Raw genomic sequence first — 13,907 nt, 5'->3', positions numbered from 1 at the left:
AATATTAAATCTAAATTGAAACGGATTACAAATGTTAGGGCTAGCTAACCATATAACAGTTTACATAGGGCAGAGTCAGGACGCTATGCTTGGGGGGAGAGGGGTCCAGAGGGCAGGAGACAAGCAGAGCAGAGCCTTCAGCACATCAGACAGGAGATGAAGAAGTCTCAATGGTTACAGTTTAAATCCAGGTATCTGTAGCCAGACAGGAACCCCCCCTTGTAACATCAATTTTTGCTTGCCTGGAGCATGCAGGGCACACAGAGCAGAAGGCCCAGGCTGCTGTGACCATGAATGGCTGTAAACAGAGATACGCCAATTGCTGACCAAGAGGCTGCCAAGGAGTGCCCTTGACTCAAACCCATATTGATACAAACACACAGCCATCCGCGGGGGGAGGAATCTCTCGCCCAGTAAAAAAATGTCTAGTACACACAATTTAGTTATCTCTCTTGCAAGTGTAAATTAACTTGAAACTTGCTTGTAAGAACTGGCGCCACAAAACGGACCAGTACAATTTGGCATCTTAGATAAGAAAGAGGATACGGGCCCCCAGGGCATATAGATGGGTCCAGCAGCGCATTTTCTCTGAGTGTCAATCTACCATGTATCTGCTGGTCGGGTTAGGTGTTTGATCTCCAGAGGTTCCAAAGGGGACGCCCACCTCGTATTCGTCTTTCCTAGGAATTGAGAGACCGGCCCTGGCCTGACACGCTGGAGTCGAGAGGCACAGAAAGGGGTAAAAATTGTACCTGGATGTGGTCCTTTGTTTAAGTATATATATACATAGTGTTAGAGCTCTTTAAAGATTAAGCTGTCACTTGGTACCATTATTTCTATTTTCTATCTTTACCTTTTTCCTGTAATCATTGTTAAGACATATATATATATATATATATATATATATATATATATATATATTTGCTAGCATTTAAGAAATAGAGCAATAGCCATTGTAACCATATGATTTATAAGCTTCTTTAATAAACCTGTAACTGTTTAAGCTTTAACCTGACTCCTTCAGTTGCTGTAATAGAACCAAGCACAATTTAAAAGAACTTCAGCCGGTCATAAAGGGACAGACATAGGGAGAGCTTGGGCGTTTGGATCTGTGTCACTCCCAGGTGACAAGATCCGTTGGGGCACCTTTTCAGCCTTTCCTAGGCTGCCCGCTGCGAAGGAACCCCTGTGTTCTAGCAGCTAAAATCTAAGGTGTAATAAGCTCTTCCTATATAACAGGGCGTCTGTTGGCCTGCTGGCCACCCTCTGCGATGGGACCCCGGTCCTAGCAGTAAAGACACGGACGTTAAACCTTTTCTCAGAAGCATACACACACACACTGCCCTGACCGTCGGCTGACAGAATCAGAACACTTTCTTGGGCAAGGGTAGGAGTTTTTGTAGGGATAGGACAATAGTTTGAAGAGAACACTGGATTTGTTTATGGGTAAACAGAGGCGAGACAATAGAGACTGATCACATCTGGTGATGGGTAATGTTTCTTGAAGGAGCTCACAAAGCCACAGTTTCAGTATTTTGGATGTCAATAGGATCCTTTACTAGAATTGGTCTGATAATGACTAATTTGGGTGTGAGCAGGCCTGGGTTCATTAGCATCTGGAGCAGAGATTTTCCATCAGTCAGTGCTTCTGTGCTTTCAGTATCCCATAGTTCAGTGCAGTTCCTGCTTTGGAAGAGCTGGTCTCCATTCTGTATGCTAATGGAGATGACTCTCGGTTCTATCTTCAATGCAGATGAGGCTGGGGTGTTTCCTTAATTCTATCACCCTTGTCTGAAGCAGTTTAGGTGGGTCTTCCCCGGCCCTTTCATTGCTTTGTCTTTGATTCTAGCAGAGGCCTGGGGGAGGGAAATGGTTTTCCATGAGTGTCACTCCCTGGCTCCCCAAGAGCTCAGGGCTGGTAGGTAACACACTCCACCAGGTTTCTGTGATGCCTGTTATATCAGTATCCTCCTTTAACACAAGGCACTCTAGTTCACCCGTCTTATTCCTTAGACTTCTAGCATTTGTATACAAGCACTTTGTCGCTGTTTATTTGTCTGCCCTTTTCTGATGTGTCAAATTCTTTTTCATGGGAATGTTTTTTGTCTGATCTGGCCCATACTTTATCCTCTTCCATCCTCTGAGTCCTTCCTGCACCCAGTTACCTTCCAGACTTTGCACCCCAACCCTGAACTCCAGCCCTAAGCCCACTCCAGCACCCTGACTTCCTCCTAGACCCACGCCTCATATTGCATCCTACCTCCTGTTAAGTCCCCCACCGCCTCTTGCCCTGGGGCACTTCTTCTATTCAAAATACTGCCCAGACCCTACAATCCCACCCCAACCTCCTCTCCTGCCTGGTCTCCCTGCCCCCGGCCTCGGGTCCAGCATGGAGCCCCCTCCAGCACTCCAAACACCTCATCATCACCCCCAACCCAGAGCCTACAGCCCCAGTCGGTGCCCTTACCCCCTCCCGCCTCAACCCACAGCCCCCGCCCGCACACTGAACCCTCCTTTTTGTCCCCACCGTGGAGCCTACGGGGCCCCACAATGCTAATTAGTATCCCCAGGGCACTAGAAGAGTTAATCCAGCCCTGTCTGGCGATGATGGAGTACAAGAGAATCCGTGGCACCCGACAGAACCTGCCAGTCAAGCTACCGTTCAGGTGAGCGGGAGGTCTGGGTAGGAGGCTGGTAAGAAAGACCCCAGGAATCCTCTGGCAAAACCCTTCCTGCCCGGAACGCTGGGAACCCAGAGCGCCAGCCAGAGCCTGCTACTTCTCTGCATGTTTCCTTACGCACACATTAACGGCACCTTGTGCCGGCAGTGGCAGGGTCGCTTGTGGCTTCTATTCGGGTTTCATGCTCCAAAGTCCAGTTTTGCTGCTTGTTTAATACCCAGTTACAGGCAAATAACCGAGAGCCCTGAGGGAGGGGATGGCTGGTCTTTGGTTACTGCACGTCCCTCTGCCAGACTCTCAGGGGTTGAGTAACACGAGGGCACCGTGGAAATACCCATGAGGGGAAGGGGAAGGTCATATGTTTCCAGCATTTTCAGTTTTCTTTTCAGAATGAGAACTGCGGGGGCAGGGGATTTCCAAGTACCTATGGGCGGGGGAGGGGCGGATGATAGGCATTACATGTGAAAAGACTCTGGGGGGATACAGGGTGTTTCTATGCACTGCAGCTGCCTCAGCTTCGCACCCCTTCATGCCGCCCTGCTGGGAGGTGGGAGCCCAGGGAAGTAGCAGGGCCATTTGCTGCAAAGAAAAGCTGCCGGCTACCGTGAGCTTGTGCAAACAGAGAGGAGCTGGGCTTGTGCAGCCCTGCCCTGGTCAGATTCCAGCTTGCATTGATGAGCCAGGGCTCGCAGCCAGAGGGGCTCACGCCCCACGCCACACGCCGATGTTCTCCTGTGGCTGGCGGGATTCGCACCTCCAATCCCCTTCGCACGGATCGCTAAGTCAAGTCGTTTTCAGACAGGAAACCGGCCCGTTTTCTACCCCGGGGAGCCACTGTCGATGGCTCCTGGGGAGGTAAAGGGAGTGCCCAGGTTAACGTGCAGCTCACGGTGCAGACTGGGAGCAGTCTCTGGGTAAGGGGGCAATGGGATGGGCTCCCGTTTCTCCCCCATGGCTACCAAGCTGCAAACAATGCCAAGCTGCTTCCATGCCACCGTTCATCTACATGGCCTTCCCTCCGACGCTGGCCTGCCCAGCCCCTTGGAGCGGAGCAGCCTGGGGGCTGCTGTCTGTTACCCCAGCTCTCCCAAGGCTGGCAGCTCAGGATTTCACAGCGGTGCAGACCGCCCTTTGAAGTTAAGGCAGGGTTGGGCTGACAGACCACGCAGGGAGGAGCCAGCCACATTCTGGGAACCGCAGATGAGCTGAGATAATTCAACGGATTAGCTGCTGCCTAAGCATGAACCTGGCCAAAGTTCACCAGCAAACAGCCAGGAGCACGGGAAGACCTGGTGCGTGAAGCCTGCCACTGGCGCACGGAGCCTGACTGGCAGCCCGCTCCTGTCCCTTCTGCATTCCTGGAGAGGGACCCGCCTGCCTTGGGCCACGCCTGAAAAGTGCCCTCGGCCTGGCTCGACTCATTGTGACAAACCCCGACCTGCACGAGTGGTTTCAGCTGTTGTGACTCAGTCAGCCTGGAACGTGCAGTCCCCAGAGGGCAGCAGCCAGTTGTGTGTCTGCGAGAGCACGGGGGTGTCTTTTGGGACTTACAAACCGCCTGGCACCTCCTGACCGCAGGCGCCCGCTCAGCCAGACACGCACGGCCAGGGAACCGTGGCACGGGAGGAAACTGTCACTGGGGTGATCCTGCGGTTATGTCGGGGGCAAGGTGCTAGCCTGTTGGAATCCCAGGGGATGGTCGGGGGCTAATTGGGTCTGTGTAGGAACAAAGAGCTGGGCTGTTCGTACACGGCAGGGGAAGTAGTGACTCGGTAAGAGCCCTGGTGGTCATGGCAGATAATCACCCGCACGTGAGCTCACCATTCAGCACTGCTCAGAGGGCCAACGTGCACACAGGGCCGTCCTTAAGCTTTGTAGGGCCCTACAAGGAGTAGGGGCAGCCACACAACATGCTGGACGGGCCCGTGTTGAGGGCTGCAGGGACAGGAGTAGAACAGGGAGTCAGAGACGTGGGAACTGAGAGCAGTACTGCAGCACCCCACGTTTTATGTGGGGTCCCAGCTGCCACCCCCTTTGTGCCTGAGCTCCCAGCTCCAGCCCGGGGTTCTGCCACTGGGCCCGCCCCAACTGTGGCCCCAGCCTCAGCCGCCCCCAGCTCTGTCCAGGTCCTCCATCCTGGAGGCATGGCCCTGCTCCTGGTCCCAGCGAGGCAGAGCAAGTAAGCAGCAGCTGGATGCAGTCTGTGGAGTCCAAGGGATGGGGCCGCCAGAGCCGGCGCTGCCTACCTTACCTGCTTAAGGTCTCCTCCGGTGGTGGCCGTGGGCCTATGCAGCACAGGTCACAACTAAATTTGGGGCATCAATTGTGCCCTATGCTGCACGTGCCTAAGAACAGTGTCAAGGCCCCTTTCCCCACCCCGGCACTTCGAGTGCACAAGGTGGCAGCCCACGAGACTGTACAATACTTTGCCACTGACGGCTTGTGTTAAAACTCCCCAAGCTCACAGATCCCCTAGCTGTGGCCTAGTACAACCCAAATGCAAAACCCCTTTGAGAACCCCAGAAGATGTACCTGGGAATTCCTTCCTGTGAGGTGCCCTCAGTTTCTCTTACCCGCCCTCTGGAGGAGACTAAACCCAGCTGCAGAGCTAAGCTGAAAGTGGAAGTTTGGTTTCTCTCGGTAGCGTGGCTGTGCAGTCTAAGGCATGTGCACACAGAAGGCAGGTGGTTCTAGGACACAGCAATCAGATTATGTTCCTAAAAGAGTGATTTGTATTTGAAAAAAAAGAGAACACACTTGGTAAAACGTTGCGGGGTGTTACAGAGCAACTGAAAACAGGATTAAAAACACAGAATTGCTTCCCTAGGATTCTGTCTTGGGGAAGTAAGATGTGCTCAGCCCAGAGAAGTGAAAACAATCCCCTAAAAATAAAGAATAAACCTGGCTGCCTGACTAAGCAGTCCCTATTCTACTTATATAGCTGGGCTACATCTAGACTGGCAAGATTTAGCGCAAATACTCTAAACGCAAGAGTTTTTGCGTTAGAGTATTTCAGTAAGAGAGCGTCTATACCGGCATGTGCCTTGGCACAAAAGATTTGCTTTAGCGCAAAAGCATCTGTGCCAGTGTAGATGCTTTCTTGCGCAAGAAATTGATGTTACCTGTCTACACTGGCCTCTTGCACAAGAGGACTTATCCCTGAGTGGGAGCGTCAGAGTATTTGCGCAAGAACCACTGATTTCATACAGGAGAACGTCAGTGTTCTTGTGCAAATACTCGCAGCCAGTGTAGACAGGCGGCAAGATTTTGCGCAAAAGTGACCACTTTTGCACTAAATCTTGCCAATGTAGACACAGCCGAAGGGCTGCTGCTTCCAATGTCCACACTCTGTTTTCATTGGCTCTCCTGGCATCCTGCCAACTTACTTCCTCCTTCCCTCTCTTCCTGGGGTGTCTCTAGGACTCACTGTTTACAGGCAAGTCAATTTGGAATTAGGTTCAGAGAGTTAATTACTGAGGAAAGATTTTAGCTAACTGAATGGCTGTAGTGTCCAGAGACATGGTGTCCTCCCCATTCACCACAGCTGGCAGAGAGGTTATTTTACCTCACTATCGGTCACTGGTGCGACTGTTGCTGGAATAGCGTGTCTAGTTGGGGTGCTTACAACACAACGGTATCGATAAACTGGAGAAAGTTAAGAGAAGGGCCACAACAATGATGAAAAGATTAGAAACAAGCCTGATGGTGACCAAGCTCCTTTGGTCTCTCTATTCAGCTTCAGCAAGAGGAGGCTAAGTGGTAACCTGACTACAATCTATACAGACTGTCATGAAAATTGGCATAGGAATATGCCTATCTCAAAGATGCTTTAAGCACAATGCATCATGTAACATCATTTTTAAAGTTAGAATATAAACATTCAGCAGATTCTATTTGTGTGCATGTATCATTCTTGTATGTGAAGTTAGAAATATGAAGTGTGAGCCTCATTTATTAATCTAAAGTCTTCTAGTGAAAGCCATTAGTGGTACTTAATGAAACTTAATGGCCCAGTGCTCAAGAAAATAATCTGTAAATGGTTTTTTTCCCCGTATGTCCAAACTGTGGATGGTCCTAAAAAAACATGTGACCATGCGACCATGCCGCCTGGTGCTGGAATCCATCTTGAATCTGGTATTTTTCCATGGGGATGAGGAGTGTAAAACAAAGGATTCCCAACATGGGGGAAGTCTGTTTAAGGAATGGACAGAAATCAGTCTTTTGTCTTCAGCTAGCTTTTGACATTGCCTCCCTACCCTAAGAGGATACAGATGAAGAAACCTGGAAATAAAGAACTCTAAAGACATAAAGAGCTGTAGACCAAGGCGAGAGAAAAAATCAATTCTGTCTTGAAGCATTTTACCAGAAATAAGGATAAGAGTGAGTCATATATTTTGAGAAAATTTCTCTTAGGCTATATCTACATTACAGAGTTTTTGCACAAAAACCCATGGAGCATCCACACCTCAAGCATGTTTTTTCACAAGAAAATGTACAGTAAAACACAACAGAGGGCTTTTTGCGGTGTAGGTATACCTCTTTCTATGAGGAATAACTCCTTTTTGCGCAAGAGTTGTTGCACAAAAAGGCGTGTGTGGACGCTCAACAGGGGTTTCTTGTGCAAAAAGAGCACAGGTACTCTGATGGCCATTCTGTGAATGGCCATCAGAGCTTTCTTGCGCAAGAGCATCCATGCAGTGTGGATGCTCTCGTGCACAAGAAGTTTTTGTGGAAGATCTCTTCCTCAAACAGCTTCTTGTGCAAAAAGCCTGCAGGGTAGATGTAGCCTTGGTGTATTAGGCTCAGGGGAGCCAATAGCCATGCTGGGCCCCTGGGCAAGTTGGGGGGCAGCTCTACACTCCCAGAAAGGGCAGGGCTTCAGGAAGAAGGGGTGTGGCCAGCCCTCAGTGCTGCCTAGACCACGGCACCCACCCTCCAGTCCTGCCTGGAGCACGCCGCATGTGCCCGTACCTCCCCAGGCAGCCCTTATAGCTGCCCAGGCATTGCCATGGTTCTCTGGTGAAAATTTACTTTGATCTGTCTGTTTTTACTTGTAATCATGTAAATCCTACTTTTTATACTGAATAAAAACATTTTCCTTTATTATCAAACCCGGTGTAGATCCACCGTGCATCTTTCCCTTGCACTGACAAACAGGGGCTGTGTCCAGACTCCATGCCTCCTTCGACGGAGGCATGTAGATTAGCCACATCGGAAGAGGGAAATGAAGCCGCGATTAAAATAATCGCGGCTTCATTTAAATTTAAATGGCTGCCCCGATCTGCCGATCAGCTGTTTGTCGGCAGATCGGGAGAGTCTGGACGCGATGCCCCGACAAAGAAGCCTTTCTTCATCGACACAGGTAAACCTGGTTTCACGAGGCTTACCTGTGTCGATGAAGAAAGGCTTCTTTGTCGGGGCATCGCGTCCAGACTCTCCCGATCTGCCGACAAACAGCTGATCGGCAGATCGGGGCAGCCATTTAAATTTAAATGAAGCCGCGATTATTTTAATCGCGGCTTCATTTCCCTCTTCCAATGTGGCTAATCTACATGCCTCCGTCGAAGGAGGCATGGAGTCTGGACACAGCCAGGGTGAACTTATGAGCTTGCTGTGTAAACCGTCCACTCAGAGGAAGACGGATTTATTTCAGGGCTTGGTGCTCTTGGGGCTGCATTCCTGGTGCTGACAAAGCCCCACAGCGGAGCCCTCCCTCAGCTGAACTGGGTCTGTGTCCGTGTGGTTCTGCTAAAGGCCTGCTACCCCAACCCTGTGCTTTGCTGGGGAACGCCGGAGCTTCTGGCCCAGCAGGACAGAGTGGTGGGGAGTCCCAGAGGGCAGGTAGGCAGCTCAGTGGCAGGACGAGCAGCACACTGGGCGACAGCTCCAGGGGGACTTGTCACAGGGTCGGTATGCCCGCCCCACTTGGAAGCGGACAACATGGCCTCAGACCCTGTGAGTGGGACTCAACCCCACACAGGTTACCAGGCCCCGTCTCTGTCCCCGTCCTTACTATCTGGATAACCCAGCCAGGGCGCCTCAGTCGCTAGCAAAGCCTCACTTGTCTTGCTTGTCCAAGGCCACCCAGCCTTGTCAGTAGCCTTGTCAGGAGCCAGAGTCAGTAGCAAAACCTACTTCCCCCAGGGCCGTGTGGCCCAGCAGCCAGTCGACAGGGTAGCGTTTGGTCACGGGGCAGTGTGGCCTAATGTCCCATGCTGAGGGACTGTTGTGAGAAGGGGGTGGGGTGGCAACCCCAGGAAGAGGGGCCCAGTCCCACCCAATTCCACTGGGCCCCAACCTAGGGCTCTATCCGTGGTGGAGTGATCCACCACTAGCTCAGCCGGGAATCGCACTGAAACACGCCAAGCTCACTCAGGTGGGAGATATCACTCAGACACCCTCCCTGAGTCACTTCCTACTGTCCCTGACAGCAGGGCTATCCATGAAGCTTTGGGATCCTCAGGCTCCGCAGCACAAGTCACGCCATGTGGCTCTGCCAGCTCAGGAGTTTCCTCCCAGTCTCCTGGATCTCCAGCTCTGTTAGGATCTGTGGCTGGTCCACCTTTCGCGCTCCTACTACTGGTCCTCCCAGATTGAGCTGAGCGGCTTCCCTTTATACGAGCCCAGCACTTCGCACATGCTCAGTAAAGCCAGAGGGGCGGGACTTCCTCCATCTATAGTGTATTGCTACCCCCTTCCTGCCCAGTGCTGGGTATGCTTACCCTGTCAGAGGACTCCAGTGATCCAACCCATCCTATGTACCTACACAGAGACCATGTACTTAACGAGCTCGTCAAGCTAGCAAAGAAAGGTGTAACATGAACCGCTGACTGGCTGTAGAAGCTGGACAATGACAGACTGAAGAAAAAGGTTTAAGTTGTGAACAGTGAGCGTGATTAGCCATTTGGAAGAAGAGTCATGGTGGAGTCTCCATCACTGGCAATTTTTAAATCAAGATTGTCTGTTTTCCTAAAAGCTCTGCTCTAGGAGTTATTTGGGGAGTTCTCGGGCCCGCGTTATACAGGAAGTAAGAGAGATTATCACAATGGTCCCTTCGGGCCTTGGACATTATCTGTCTAGGTTCTTCTGTTCCCAGCTGTGTCATGGTCACACACGCTTCGTCCCTCTGTGTCTTCCGTAAAACGGGGAGGATCATATTCTCTCTAGCCACTGGATCGTGTTCACTCGTATTTTGTCTGTCTTGTCTCATCAGCCTGCAAGCTCTTTGTGGGGCAGCCTCTTTGTATGTGTTTGTGCATCGCCTGGCACAGCAGGCTTCTGATCTCAGTAGGGTGCTAAAGATCCTGAAATACCAATAAAATATGGGAAGTAGCCTGACAAACTCTGAAAAAAAGACTTACGTTTCCAGAGATTGGTCTGGTGACTGGCCGTAGTCCTTGGAAGAGAACTGGTGTTTGGAAATGGCTTGTTAAAACTCGTTCGAGTGATTTCAGTTTGAAGCTGGATTTCCCCAAGACACACTATCAGCCTCTCAAACTGCAAAAGATTCTTGCATGTGCACCATGAGATTGATTTACCTGCAGATGTCTGTACCGTCACCTCACCCACACAGGAAACGTGCATACTTCACAGAGGTGCAAAACAGGCTGCAAACACTAATGCGAAGGCAAAGGCTGTATTTCTGGGGCTTCCTTTGGGGTGTCTTTGATGGCGTGTTCTTCAGGTGCATGGCAGGAAGGCGTGCAACTGACTGCCGTGTAGGAAACCAAAGGCAAAGCTGATCTTCAAAGGGCCAATCCAGATTTGTGTCTGAGCCCCAGGCTCAAAGGCTCTGAAGTATAGCAACAGCCCTTGAGGCTCCCTTCTTGACTAACTGAATAGTTGATGCAAACTGCGTTGACTATTCGATTAGCTGATTAATCTAAATTTAACATCCCTACCCCTCAGTCCACCAGCTTGCAGAACTTTATGAGGCAGATGCCTCCTGCTCTGCTCACTGCAGCCAGATCATGATGGGGGAGGGAGTAGTTAGATTTGTTCCCTTGAGTGGCTGGCAAAGGATTGTTCCAGTCTAGCCCAGTGCAAGCCTGGATCCCATTTACTCATTGTGTAACCTGTAGTCAAAACCTGATTTGCTGGTCGGGGACTTTCGCCCTTGGACAGCGGAACTGGCCCCACAGACTGGAGCAGAGCTCGCTCTGGGAGCCGACTCCAGCTCTCTTTTCCATCCTGATTCCACAGCTCTCAGGACTAAGGATGTTTGTTAGTACTAACAAAGCCACCCATGGGCGCCCGTCATTGTGACTGTGCTAATACTGGCCCTGACACTGACACTCCCTGCGGCCTTGGGCAACTCGTTTAGCCAGTCCTCAGTTTCCCCATCCAGAACTGGTGATTATCAGAGAAGAGACGTTTGAATTGGTTGTGCCAAAGGCAACTGGAAATGGGCAGCCTGTTTTGATTTCAACATCTCTGTTCTGCCCACTACAACCGAGATCCCTAAGGCCAATTGTGCCCAGGGAATAGCACCCAGCAGAGACACAAGCAACATCTCCACCATTTTGCTTTCTTCTCCTCCTTCCCCGCCCACCCTCACCTTCGTCTCTGGTTCGTTATGATGTGGATTAACACAGTGCCTAGGGCAGCAATGGCAACTCAGGCTACTGAGTGGGCCGCATGAGTAGTCTCCTTCATCTCCGTGGGCCACAAGATTGTAACCAAGACAGTCTCCTGGGATAGGGCCGTTTTGCTCACTGCGCTTGCATGCTACAATTAGCAGAGGGAACCGCAGCCGCGCTGTGATTGGCTGCAGAGGGAGCGCCTGGCTCTCACAGTCAGCGTTGTGTGCAATCAGCACACAGCTCACTTCACTGCCCTGACTTTATGTGCTGCCCAGAGGAAGAAAACGATATGGATGGAAACCAGCGGAATCTGGCAACCCTGCACGTGGGCAACGGTAAACACGATGTCTCCCGGGCCACACATAGAACTTGCCCATCACAAGTTGCCCATCACTGACCTAGGGGCTAATCATGACCCAGTCCCTTCATGCCAGGCGCTGTATAGGCTGGGAACACACCAAGCCACCACTGGTCACATCGGCTGAGTCCCACTACACAGAGATGGACAGACAGATGGCAAGGGCCAAGGAAGCCATGAGACAATCAGAGGTGACAGGGTTGAACTGCAATCCTAGATGTTATACATCCAGCCATGGCAAAACCACCCTCCGCAAGCACCCCCAACAATGGGCTAGCTACTCTGCCTAGCAACAAGTCTCCTCTAGCCAATCAAAAAACCACACTCGGTTCCACCTCCTCTGCCAATTACAGCACCAGAGGAAGAGTGGTTTGTCGAGGTGCAACTCGGCCTCCCAATCACAAAAATACAGCAATAGGAACTATTGGGTTGGGCCTGCTCACCTTACTGTCATGCCTAGTCACACCTCAATAAGGCTACGTCTACACTGCATGGCTATTTTGGGATACCTCTGGTATCCCGAAATAGCAACCCCGTGTCTTAACAAGTCACCTGTTATTTTGAAATATTTTTCAAAATAACATGCGCACAATTTCAGCATCCCTGTAATCCTCGTTCCATGAGGATTAAAGGATGTCTTGAAATAGTGCGTTATTGCAAAATTTGCCATTGTATAGACGCGCCACATTTCAAAATAAGCTATTTCGAAATAGATTGAAAATAAGATACGCAATTTGCGTAGCACAGATTGCCTATCTCATTTCGAGTTTAGGGTGCTGTGTAGATGCACCACAAGTACTAAGACCTGGTAAGAACAGGATAGATGTAGCCCATCCAGGAGGCAAGTCAGGTGATTGACAGGCCAATATTAACTCTGCGAGGACTGAGGTGCTGCAGGCTTCCTGCCTTTCGCCTGACTCTGGGATGAGATGCAGAACCAGAGACTGAGGGTGAGAAGAGAGAAGTCACATGACCGCCAGCTCAAGGATGGGGTTTAGCCCTCCCCTCTCCGACTTTGGTCCACGAGTGGTGATCACCAGCTGGACGGCACAGGTGAGAGAGGTTGCACAGAGCCTTGCGAGCAGAGACAAGTGTCCGCTTGGTACAAGGGAGCCCGTGACATGATGAGGTCACACTCACACTAGGGAAATTCTCTTTGCAGTGGCAGCAGCAGAGCAAGATTGCATGACAGCACGCCCAGCCTGTGCCCCTCCTACCCTGTGCAACTCACCAGAGTCAAAGCACCACCCCCAGCATCCCTATTGAATAGGCCTTACCTGCTCCTGGCTCTAGCTGGGCACACAAGGCTGCACAGCTTCTCTGGGGAGTAGGCGAGCAGAGACATCCTTCCTCACTTGGGCATTCGGCTGTGTTTCCAGGACCATCACAACAACTGGCCAAGCAGCACTTCCCGCAGCTTCTTCCTTCTAGCTCTGCCCCAGGAGCATCTCTCCAGCCAGGCTTGGATTCCAGGAGGGGCTTCTGGCTGAGTTCCTCACAACAGCACAAATACCAAACATGCCCTGCCCTGCAGCCTCCATGGACAAGGAGCCAGGCTCTCACAACAGCAGCTTCCGGCTGCGCAGATACATCTTGACTGAAAACTCACCAGCCCTTTCTCGAGAAAGGCAAGAAACGGACAGGAAAGGGATATTCCCGAGGCGTGAGTCACTTTCCTGTTTGGGGAGCAGGCGAGGGAGGAGAGAATGAACCTTCTCGATGCAGAACGGCTGCATTCTGAAATACCGGCCGATAGCAGGCGCCGAGGAATAAATGTCTAATTGCACATCGCCAGGGAGGGGTTTGCTGGAATCCACTGTGTGCTGCCCAGAGACAGCCCTTACATGTGTGTGCTTTCGCGCTGCTATTTATCGACCTAGCAGTGCCCTGTCCCAGCCAAGAGTTGGAAGTGCTTCACACACACTGATGTACACGCCTCTCTCTCTCTCTCACACGCGCGCACACACACACACAGGCACAGGAGGAAAAAGGCCTCAGGCAGATAGGAATTCACTATAACAAGTGTGGCCAACCTGAGCCTGAGAAAGAGCCACCGTTTACCAATGTACACTGCCAAAGAGCGACAGTAATTTGTGAGCAGTCCCCCATCAGGTGCCTCCTCTCCCCTCTCCAGCATCTTTTGCCCACCAGCAGCCCCACCGATCAGCACTTCCTCTCCCCTCCCCACACCTCCTGCCCGCTGCAGTCAGCTGTTTCATGGCCCTCAGGAGGCTGTGTGGGGGAGGGAAGGAGCATGGAGGAGGAGGTGGAGCCAGGAGTTGAGCA

At 51.3% G+C, this 13,907-nt stretch overlaps 1 protein-coding gene across 1 annotated transcript in view; it reads right to left on the bottom strand.

Annotated features, from left to right (window-relative positions):
• Window positions 1-13,323, bottom strand: part of LOC102454721 (tumor necrosis factor receptor superfamily member 14) — a 42,510-nt gene extending 29,187 nt beyond the window's left edge. The window contains exon 1 of the mRNA XM_075906679.1: window positions 12,899-13,323. The gene's annotated coding sequence lies outside the window, so the exon portion shown is untranslated. The remainder of the gene's footprint in view (window positions 1-12,898) is intronic.
• Between the last annotated feature and the right edge of the window lie 584 nt (window positions 13,324-13,907).

The sequence above is a fragment of the Pelodiscus sinensis genome, chromosome 23 (assembly GCF_049634645.1).
Source record: "Pelodiscus sinensis isolate JC-2024 chromosome 23, ASM4963464v1, whole genome shotgun sequence".
Taxonomy (NCBI): domain Eukaryota; kingdom Metazoa; phylum Chordata; order Testudines; family Trionychidae; genus Pelodiscus; species Pelodiscus sinensis.
The sequence above is the reverse complement of the archived record's forward strand: the minus strand, read 5'-3'. Positions and strand labels throughout refer to the sequence as shown.